This window comes from Notothenia coriiceps, unplaced genomic scaffold, assembly GCF_000735185.1.
Source record: "Notothenia coriiceps isolate Sejong01 unplaced genomic scaffold, NC01 NC01_scaffold00024667, whole genome shotgun sequence".
In the NCBI taxonomy this organism is placed as follows: Eukaryota; Metazoa; Chordata; class Actinopteri; order Perciformes; family Nototheniidae; genus Notothenia; species Notothenia coriiceps.
The window spans coordinates 4,249,380-4,259,301 of NW_011357368.1; the positions used below are offsets into that span (position 1 = coordinate 4,249,380).

Genomic DNA, 9,922 nt, shown 5'->3' on the forward strand with positions numbered 1-9,922 from the left:
TGGTGTGTGTGTGTGTGTGTGTGTGTGTGTGTGTGATGTGTGTGTGTTGTGTGTGTGTGTGTGTGTGCGTGTGTGTGTGTGTGTGTGCCATGTGGTTGTGTGTGGTGTGTGTGTGCGTGCGTGCGTGCGTGCGGTGCGTGGTGCGTGCTTGTGGTGCGTGTGTGGTGTGGGTGTGTGTGTGGTGTTGTGGTGTGTGTGTGTTGTGGTGTTGTGTGTGTGTGTGTGTGTGTGTGTGTTCCTTGTGTGTCATGTAGATTGTGGGTCTGTGTTCTGCATGCGATGTCCGTGTTGTATTTTCGTCTGAATCTGGGCTAGATGGGAGAAAATGATGACCTTATGTGTAGACAAATGTTGGATGCCGAGTTTCGCTTGATATCATGTTTAACAAGGCATCATGGCTAGAGTTAGCCGCATTGTAAGAGTCTGCGTGTGTGCCCTCGGCCTCCACATCCATCCTGTTTTTTCCCCTGGTCAGAGAACTGTGCATTTTTGTAGCCTCAGTGAGAAATCAATGCCACTATGTTTTGAGTTTCCACTCTGCTCTTGGCTATAATGTAGTAATTTGCAAAGATAAACGACATTAACCCATGCTCCCCACAGAGCCTTTCCGCTCTTAACCCTTGCTGGTGGCTCTTCTCTTGATAGAATAATCTCTCTCGTCTCTCGCGCGAACCTTGTGAGCTTTTTATGCTTTTTCCAGTGAGATAGAGGACGACGGGATCTGACCTATGGACTAGTTTGGTTGGGACACCTCTTTTTTCTACAATTGGAGATGAGTGACAGGGGCGCGCCTCGCTCTCCCCAACTGGCATACTCAAATATGCACATACAACAAACACACAACAGCAGAATCGTCGCGAACGTTGGGGATGAGCTCAGTGGCATGTAACACACGCGACAGCATACTTCTGTGTGCTTCAAGCAAGCAGATCAATCTGTTGTTATCCTCGAACCCCTGGAGTTGGCTTGGGGGGCGCCCGTGTAGACCGCCACGACCGATGCGCTCGTGCCTCTGTGTTAGCCAGGAGGATGGGTCAGCAGAGGTAATTTAATCGAATAATGGAAGGATTTAAGATACCGCTTTATGGCAAGGTGCCAGCTCTGACTTCCAATGTTTTACAGCACGCTCAACAGTAATTAATCATTGAGAAGTATAATCAACAGTTGTGCATATAAATAGTTGTTTAATGTTAAATTCGAGTGTCCTTGTTGCCACCTGGTATGTATATTAGTATGTTTCACACTGAAATAATAAGATTTACGTTGATTAATAAAAACATTGAAAATGTGCATGACCGTGCCGGTCAGTGGATCTTGGCTATTATGAAAACAGACTTTCAAATTCGGTGGCTACAGTAGAGAAGAATGATCCTGNGACTGACAGCTTTGCAGGACAGCTGATGTTGCGACTTGTCATTGTTTGCTTTTGAGTGTTAGCCGGAGCAAAGCCCTTGAGACTGCCGGTTATCCCTCTTGGACACACACACACACACACACACACACACACACACACACACACACACACACACACACACACACACACACACACACACACACACACACACACACACACAGAGAGAGAGAGAGAAAGAGGGGCTTTCACTTTGGAACATGACAGTAGAGACATCACAGTCTAGGGCAGTGGTTCCCAACCTGGGGAGGGGGGGGGCACCAAAGATCGCAGGGGGGGCGCCAGGCCTCAGATGATTTGAGGCCAAATATCATATTTATACTTTTGAGACTTTTCAACTTTAATTACCAATGTTGCGCCCCCCCCCTGTGTGTGTATGGGGGGGCGCAACTTCCAACAGGAGTCATTTGGGGGGTCTCCTGGGAAAAAAGGTTGGGAACCACTGGTCTAGGGTACATTTTAAAGTATTAACCCACTTTGTTTCCCACAATGGCCAAGCATTACATATTCGTTTTTTTAAAATTTATTAACAAACTAAGTAAATATAATTAACATATGTACTAAAAGAAGATGATCTACAGAAGCGCCTAGATTGCAAATATCAACACTATCAAAATAAACACAATTATTGGTGTATTTTTGAATCATTCCATTGCACACTTCCAACAAAAAAAGAAGATGATGTGCTCCCTTCGAACACTTAGTAATATGAATGGCCTCCCACATACGTAGATAATCTGATTGTTACTGCGGGCTCGGCTTTCAAAAGCTTCATATTTTACATGAAATGTTTCCCCAACATCTTGGCGCGTTCTTTGTTTTTCTTCTTTTTGAGCATTTCAAAGTCCAGTTAACTTTCCTTTGAGAATTCTCTGATCTCTATCAACATTTCATCAATGCCCACATGCCTCTCATATTTTCAACAGGTTGATTGTTTTTTCCAGTTGAATTTTCGAGCAGAGCTGTTTGTTTTGCAGAATTGCTTTGCCTCAGTTTTGACAATGTTCTTTTTACCCCACCACTTTTTTAAGTTTCCCTCAGTTGAGTCATTGTGTTTTCCATTCCTTCACATAAGTAGCACTTCATTAATGGCTAATATGTTTTTTGGAACGTGGCGTATCACAATCCCCAGCAAACAAGCGGTCACCTTTCAATGTATTATGCAAAATGGAAGCAGGTCAAATGCATTTTTTGAGCCTTATAATGTAACGAGTATTCATTCAAGGATTGATAAAAGCTGACCTTTAGCAGAAACATGGCTTAAATGGCTGAATCTCAACAGTGATTTCCACAGTGAGCACACAGTGTTCCGTTGCAAAAATAGAGAGAATGTAAAAGAGAACAAATTGAAAATAAAACGTAAATTGTTAATACCCCTTGTCCCCGAGCTAATGACCATGCTGAATGTGGTTACTCCGGGGAGTCTTTCTAACCTTTACTCCTCCCTAAGTAATAGCTCCAACACCAGCTACTTCCAAGTCCGTAATCTAAATGTAATTGGAGGGGGAGCACCACTTCCTTAGCAGGGAATAGTCTCCATAGCTAGTATCTTCAAATTAAACCCTCTGCATATCTGATCAGTATTGCTTTGAATGCAGCTTGGGCTCAGGGAGCTGTAAAAGTATGCGTGGGATCTGTTTGGCATTTTACTTTCACCTGAACTAATATTCATCTTGGTGTGGAGGATTACATTTGCAACTGATTAAATTGCATCAGTCCAAGAGCCGGCAAACTGAGATTTATCTTTTTCTCCCAATAATGGAGATTTGTGCAACAATTTCCCTCATAGTATAAACTTCCTGCCAACATTGTTTTGTGTTTGTTTAGTCCTAGGATTTAATCTTAATGAAAAAGTGTATGATTGTTTCCGATACAAACTATCAGAGAATATGATAGAATGCATTTAATAACCTTCAACCTGTTTTCAAAGACTCACTTAAGTTCAATTTAATTAAAATAACGGAAATAAGAAGTTCAAAATAGCTGATATAACTGCCTTCTTGTTGGTAAAAGAAAAGTGTATGGTGCAAAACAACAACCTGTGCACCCCAGCATTTACCATGAAATAAAGATGAGTGTGGTGCAGACTCATCGAGGCCGGAAAAGGGGATGAAGATGTGAACTCTGGCAGACTCAAACAGCGGATGAGAGGCCATTTAAGGCGTTTTGCTTTTTATCAGAAAACAGCCTGACGTTTTTTGCATCTTAAATAAAGATTCTGCAAAACCGTTGTCATAGCACCACGACTACAAACAAGTGAGAGCGTGTGACTCTCTTAAAGCAGGTGCTCAGATCCCCCTGCAGTGGGGAGGTTTGTAGGAGATGTAGATAAAAGCAAGGGGAGCGCGATGGGTGAATACCAAATAGTTAGTAAAAGCAAACTCAGGCTGGGTACGGCTCTGTTACTAAAATACCTTCTAGATCATAACAGTGTGGATGCTTTCTGCAATTTCATGAGAAACACCTCTGTTGTTTGCTGTGATTCACACACACATGCAAAGACACACCTAGTGTATGTAGGACGCCACACATGTGGATACTTTTGACAATGTCATCATAACAGGGGATATAGAGGGAATGGGATCGTCAGTAGTATGCAGCTATTAATTGCTGCTTACAAGCTGTCGGTGTGTATTTTCAGAAACTACATCCATCCCTTATTGCTACTAACACATAGATACGGGGCCTGTCAAAACAAGCCACAACAAAGCCTTGAAATCTGCCTGACTCAGCCGATGAAGTACCTAACAACCTAAGCTACGATTTCCCTCAACAAGTTCTCTCCCCAGTCCAAAATCAATGGCTGTCATGACTTTACACTGTAGTTAGCATTGACATTTCTTGGCACTTAGTTCCCCATTTCCCTTAGGGAGCTTAATGACATAGGAGACAGAAAAAAGCAAAGACAGAAGAGAGGGGCAGCAAAGGAGGCTGGGAGATAAGGCCTAGGATTTTAAATGAGTACAAAATACTTTGAATCTTACCTGGTTTCCAGAAAGTCAACAAGATGGAGGAGGACATGTAAAAGAAAATAGTTTGTGTTAGGAATACATCACAGATTACAATTTTAAAAAAACACATTCAAGTATGCATTCACTTGAAATTCATTATAAATACGGGTATGCTTTGGCATGTCTCTACTGGCAGCTGCAAGTTGGCAGCATCAATACTGCAAGAGTTTACGTCCTGTGCTTTCACTTTTCTTGTTCTCACTCTCACTAACTTTCTTCCTTTCTCTTTTAAACACAGATATGCACACACACAAAGATATGTAAGTGGGACTGGTCTCACACCTCTCAAATGTTCACTCCACAGAGGCTTTCCTCCAACAACATATCTCCACATCCATTTGCACAAAAAGCCATGCACCAAAACAGCATTAAGTACTGCTGTGAATAATTTATAATCTGTGATTGTAAAACTCTAGCATAGTGTGTGTATTGTTACTTTCTATCATGACAGATTTTTGGGTTGCCCCATTAGCTGACAGACTGTGATTTACATTGTGCAGCCAAGCAGCACTATTCTCAAGCCTGGACAGAGGGCTAATGGAGGCACACACGCAGCTTTTATTAGCTGTGAAATCCAATGGCATCAAATATTAAACACTTCATTATGGAGCACTGCTTGTCTTGTTCCACCGAACAGCCACTTAAACCCACAACAGCCAGGAGAAAATAAAGAGAAGGGGGAATATGCGATGACAGCAGTAATTACTGGAAATCTATTTGATAAGATAGGTTTGTCACGCGGAATTGAAATGTGTGTGTTTGCGTTGCACGTGTGTCCATGTGCACGTGCCAATTTGTCTGCTTGTGCTCATCAGCGTGTCAGCTTGCAACAAGCATAACGTCGTTTGTTAATAATTAATCCTTATATATACGAAAACAACAATAGTTTTCTCAGTGGACAGAGTGTGTTTAATAAAATGAAACGGCCCCATTACATCTGACATCATAGCCTGTTAAAGCCGGACTTAAAGCTTATGCCAAGCACAGTGGGCAGTGTTAGGGAGGGGTGACGATACGGTGAAAGGCCCAAAACAAAAAGGAGAGACTGGAAAAGGCAGACGAAGTTATATTTGAGAGAAAAGAATGGAAAGACAGCAAGAGAATGAGACGTGGAATTGGAGGAGAAGCAGACAGACAGTTGGCAGAGTGACAGCATTACCGCTGACCCTCTGAATGATTTATCTCTGGACATGCTTCTGTCTATCAGAGGACATTAACATCAGAGGACACAGTGAGTGTGGGCAGAGTGGAGCCTTGGCTCATCCTTCTTTACTTAAAAGTTGACACCCAGGATGCTCTTAAAGCCCCGCTGTCCTATAATATGAAGACATTCCTCCAAAGAAATTGAAGCGATTTAAAAAGGTTTCTTCATTTTTATTTCAGTCTTGAAATCAAACACCGATGCTGAGAAGAACTTAAAACATTGTAATTTGGCTTCCTTGACCATTGTATCCCAGATCCTGTGGAGCCAGATTTGATTCACTCTGAGCCCAGACTGTGATTTATATTCATAGAGGTATTTTTCAAGCAGCTCTTATTTTGTTCTACAGCAGGGGTTAAAGCCCTGTTTTGAAAAAAGCCTGCAAAGAAGTACAAAGAGTTTCAACTTTGCCCACACTGAAATGGAACTAGCAATTACCGTGGTTGTTTTATTCATTAATGTACTTTATTCTATTGACAATTATTTTACTTCAGTAAGCGCTTTGGCCTTTAGGCCCAGCAAACTGCAGCAAGCTGTGCCAAGATTGAGATCGCAACCCTAACAGCTTTGGAGCACAGCTCTAAAGCCCACTTTTCTGTAAATGTACAAAAGAAGAAAAGCACTGAGTGATAGTCGTGCTGACATCTGTTTATGCCGGTCTCAGCTTTGAAAGAGGGACGCACTAATGGTTATGCTCATACATTTTCATCAACCAAATTCAGTGCTAACGGACCATTAAAACAGTAATAGGATAACAGCAATTAAGCCCAGGGCCGTGGGAGAGACAGAACCACTAGAGATAAAAAGTGATGAGAGGAGAAGTACGGACGGGGGGCAAAGGAGAGACAAATAAATAGAGATGGAAAAAACCTCAGAGTAATAATAACCAAGTGAAATGCATAATGTGGTGCTCTTAGAAGGCTCAGATCCAACCCATCCCTGCAGTGAAGGTGGGAGACTCCGGGGCGATGGGAATGAAAGACGGGGATAAGCAGAAGGAGGAAGTGTTTAGGATTCAATTAGCCTTGCCTCTCCTCGTTAGAGAGGGCCATGGCTGACAGCTGGGGGTGAGGCAGGGGAGGCACATACATCCTCTCTCTGCCGTGGCAGGTGACGTCTCAGCCACTTGCAGCAGTATCAGGTGAGAGAATGTAGACAATATCTACCGAGGCTTGTTTACAACTATCAGCATCGGCAATTGAATGACTCTCTGTCGAAATGAGTGTACCTCTCTGCCTTTGAACGCAAGTGCTGACAGAACAACAAGTCACTTAGAAATTATCTCAGTGAAAAGCGTGACAACCTATTATCTCTCCAGTCATGGCCTTGAATCATACGCTCAACTCTAAAATATAAGGACTCCAAGTTGTTTTTCCGGCTGAATCAAAATGTTTGCATTCCTGCTTAGGGAGGTGAAACTTTGATCACTTGAGCTTGGCTATCGTGTGAGGAATACGACCTTGAAGCCACACATAGATGAAGAGATGCTGTCAGAATGTAAACAGCTTGCAGTTAATGGTAACATGACCTATGGACAATGAGACCTGACCTATGGAGGAAGTGGATTATGATGCTAAACCTCAATGAATAATTCTGACACAGCCAATAATGAAGTAATAAACAGTACCCATCCCCTGCCCTCAAATCAGCTAGGAGCAGGGCAGAGATGGGAACCATTGATTTTCTCCATGGCCCTGGATGTCCTGTGGATCTCCTCTGCAGACTGCCAACTATGTGCATCAATACAGACGTGCCTGGCTTAGCCAATGGCACCCTTCGAACGGCAGAGCGGGGAGCCTGTTTGTGTCCAGGGGTCATGTTAGAAGATGTTACTTGCACCGATTAGGAGTCGATGAAAAACTCATGTGTCTTCTGGATGATAAGGACAAGTGTGAGAGCATGTGTATTTGAACAAAAAGTGAAAAAGGCCGACAGAGATAACATGTTCAAGAACCGATGTGAGACTTGTTACTCTTGCGGAGAAGTAAACAAAACCAAAACAACATGGTCCACAGCGGAGATGTTAACAGCAAGGAAGTGTTGGAATGTAATAAAGTATATTCACTGAAGTACTTTCCTCAAGCACAACGCGTTTCATTTATTCGACAGCTTTAGTTATTTATTTCTTTACTGCTTCAGAATATGTGTTATTACATAATATACTGTATATCAATTGATATGAAACAAATATTGACATACAATTATATGTAGATAGATCCAGCAGCAGTACAGAAAGTCAATCAAATTTTCTCCACCTTTACCAGCTGTGAGAGACATATTAATACATCAATAATCATTCCAGTTATTTAAAATGCGCGATTATGAAATGGGCCATTACGCACAACCAATACTTTTGGTACAATGTGATTCCAATATGTCTGTTCTTTAACTTAGGTAAGATTTGTATTGCAGACTGTGGCAGCGGGGTGTGGTTTGGGCGCTGGCTGCTGGAGTGAAGGGAGTGGCTCGGCCGGAGGCCAGACAGCTGATCGGAATCAGGTAATCAGTGCGGGAAGAAAAGCATGTCGTAACCTGGTTCTGTTCTGCTATGCAGTAGGCGGGATCCTGGAAGGTCGCCAAAGGACCTGTGAAGTTTCCCACCCGGGCAACGTTTGAGACCTGCGCATATTGTTGTTTGGAGATAATACACGCCTGTGTTCCACCAACCTGCTCTTTCCGTCCCTGTTTGTATCCTGTGTGAGCGGAGAGGCTCACAGTGGCGCCTGAACAGTGACCTGATGTCGGAAGGAGAAACCCCGCTGGGTCAGGCCCTCCAACGTCTCGCTCACATGCAGGAGACCACCACAGCATTACAGCGACAGCAGAGCGAGGCTCTGCTCGGGATCGCCTCGAGCCAGCGCGAGGACCGGGCTCTCCTACGGGAGCTGCTGCAGCGTCCGGCCGCTCGGGAGGCCGATCCCGCTACCAACCCGGCCCGACCGCCTTCAATTGCCCTCCAGAAATTGACGGCAGAGGATGATCCGGAGGCATACCTGGACATATTTGAGGGCACAGCGGCGGCGTGGTACTAGCAAAAGGGGAGCCTACGAGCAGGTCGGCGGGAGGGCTGAGAGGTATGTTGTGTCGTGTGTTGCAGCTGTAAAGGGACGGCAGGCACTTGGTGGGGGTCATCGGGGGGCGATCGAATCGTTTGTGGGCCCGGTTCAAGCAAAGGGCTTTTAGTCGTCCCACGCATTCCGCTCACGATTGAGTCCGGGACCTGAGATAGAAAAAACGAATTATCTTTTAAAGGTCGCCAGTGGAGGCCCATCACGCAACTTTATAGGGTACCGTGTGGGGGGTGTGGCAGTGGGAAGTGGGTGCTACGAAGGTTATTACGGTCCGGCTTGGTCCGACGACTACCTAGTGAGGCCAGACTGAATGTGCCGCACAGTATTCTCGCGGACAACACATGGGGGGACATATGTATGGCCATATGCGCCCATGCAGGGGAAGGTGTAGCCGCCCGACCGGGTTTCGGACCCGCCGAGGACCCGTTGGGCGTGTCGAAGGGCTGGGGGAGGCGGTACTCTTCTGTGGAGGGCAGCCGTTGTCACCGGGGCCCGGACGGGCATGGCGGTCGTTAGGACGAGACCTGCAGGACTCGCTCGGGGGGGCACCATCGGCGCGTGCTGGTCTTCGGCATCCGCGTCTTTGGGACCCCTCTCTATTTTTTCTCCTCGATTCCATCATACATGGCGCCCCCTTTCGACAGCCCCGACGCCCCAACCCGCGGCAACACTACCACCCCGTCCTTCCCCGGTCGACGAGGTCCTTTGGCAGCAGGAGACCCCGACCCGCTGCCCAGACGGGCGACGTCTGCCGCGACCACCAGCCCCCGCGAGGAGGAAGTACCCGAGGCGGCCCGCTTCGCTCTCCAACCAGGAGAGGCGTTCCTGTTGCCGACCGAAGGCGTCCAACCCGCCCCGCTACCGTGACCGTGGGTTAAGCCGGCAGCTTTCTAAGCCGCTCCGCGCTAATTGACGAGGGTCGCGGTGGACGGGGCTGCTGAAGGAGTCGCAAACCCTCGCGTGGGGGCCGACCTCGGCTCGCCGAAAGCCGACGTAGGCCTCGGGCGACGCGGCTCCTCTTCCCGGCCTAGTGGAGGAGCTTCCACCTTCCCGGGGCCTTGGCCGCCGCTACAGGGAGACCGGGCACGACGGTTCGGCAGGTCCTACCGGAAGATCTGACGCCATGTGTAGCGGCTCTCCGACGACCGTCCGACACCGCGGCCGATCGACGCGTGCAGGGGTCTGATGGCCGTCTCCGTTATGGCGCGACTGGTGGGTGAGGAGGAGG

General features: G+C 46.2%; 1 protein-coding gene across 1 annotated transcript in view; it reads right to left on the reverse strand.

Moving 5' to 3' along the window:
* LOC104955428 (cadherin-4-like) overlaps positions 1-9,922 on the reverse strand; it is a 222,754-nt gene that overhangs the window by 164,950 nt on the left and 47,882 nt on the right. The gene's annotated exons all lie outside the window — the stretch shown is intronic.